Source organism: Chrysochloris asiatica, unplaced genomic scaffold, assembly GCF_000296735.1.
Source record: "Chrysochloris asiatica unplaced genomic scaffold, ChrAsi1.0 scaffold00287, whole genome shotgun sequence".
In the NCBI taxonomy this organism is placed as follows: Eukaryota; Metazoa; Chordata; class Mammalia; order Afrosoricida; family Chrysochloridae; genus Chrysochloris; species Chrysochloris asiatica.
In genome coordinates this window covers 810,462-812,232 of record NW_006408805.1, presented here as the reverse complement: position 1 = coordinate 812,232, position 1,771 = coordinate 810,462, and positions in this window count along the sequence as shown.

Here is a 1,771-nt window from a genome sequence, read left to right as displayed (position 1 = left end):
AAAAAAAAAAAAAAAAAAAGTGTTAATATATGCAGTAAGTGCTCATTCTGGATTCTACTTCACCTCTGAGAAGTTTATTGTATACGCCATTCACAAGTTTTAGTCTCAGGCAATTAAGTATGGTCAGAATCTTCAGACATGGCTTGCATCTCCCTTCCTTGCCACAAATGAGCACTGAGAGAGATCAAACTAAGGGGAGCACCCCTCTTCAGTTCTTCAGGCAGCCTCCAGATTTATCAGAAGAGACACACATAAATCTGTGAGCAAAATCTGCTTTGCTCACTCCAAAAATGTCCTTCTCTGAAGAAAGTGACTCACAGTGTGCTGTATCACATGAGCTGGGAGGGAAAGGAGCACAGACAGTAGAAAAAAACAATTTTACTAACATTTAAAAATCTTTTTTTTCTTGATTCAGTGCTCCCTTAGTTCTGCAAACCTCTGATTACTTTTAAGTGTCATTACACAGTTAAGTTTGCAGATTTCTGGTTATTTTACTTGGTGATTGTATGTGTGGGATAGAATCATGCCACTGTCTTCTAGATACTTACATTTACTTTTGCTCATTAAAAAAATTGATTTATATGTCATTATCGTATTAATTTGTAAGACTTAATTTTATGATGTATATCCCAGTTCTATGTAGGGTTATGTGTAGTGCAAATATCTTCTCCTAGTCTTTAATGTGCATTTTTTATTAAAATGTTTTTTTCAAATAACATTTAATTTTGTGTTCACTGGAGACTTATACTTCAGTTTAGGTTCCCATTTAATAATTTTTACACAAGGTGTTCAGTGACATTGATTATATTCTTTATAATGAATGAATACTCTCATTGTTTCCATTCTAGTTATTTCTCTTTCATTAATCTAGTTTCCATGCTCCCTTGTGTGCTCATCCTTGTTTTAAAGTAATTGTTGAGATTTTTATTTCACAAAGGTCATTTTTTAAAAGGAGCACAGTACCTATGGGTGATAGTCACCATTGTTTTTTAGTCAACTTGTTATTTAGTTACAAGGTGACCTAAGTGTTAGTTTTTGTTCAGGTTTGAAGATTATCTCATGAAAATAGTCTCAGGGAATCCTCTAGTCCCAACTAGTTCATTCACTCTGTTTTTGTTGTTATTTTTAGGAATTTGAGGTTCCATTCTACATTTTCTTCCATTCTATCTATCAGAGTCCAGCCATGTGGCCCTCATTGGAATGGTTGGTAGTGATTAGGGTACATTTGACTGCAGTTTGTATAGTCTATTTGTAGACTAGTTTTGTAGATTAGTTTTTAAAATTTTAAGTCTTTAGTTACTTTCTTCCTCTTTTGCTCCAGGAGAGTAGAGAATATAGTTGTATTTTAGATGCCTGCTCACAAGTTTTGTGGTGCTGTAGGGTAAGCACTAGACTGAACGGTTGGTTTGGACTACAAGATTGGTGGTTCAAACTCACCAGCTACTCCTCAGAAACCCTTAATAAAGGGTAGATATGAGCCAGAACCGACTCAACAGCACTTCACAACAACAGCAACAATGGTGCATTTTGATAAACATTCTTTAATTTAATGAAGTCTAATTTATCAATTTTAATTTTGTTGCTGTTTTTTAAGTGCTGTCAAATCAGTTCTGACTCACAGTGACCCTGTATAGGATTACCCAGGAGCAGCTAGTGGGTCTGAACCACCAACTTTGTGGTTAGCAGTCTAGTGCTGATCCTACAACACCACACCAGAATCATCACCTAGTCCCAAATCATAAAGACTTTCTATGCTTTCTTCTAGAAGTTT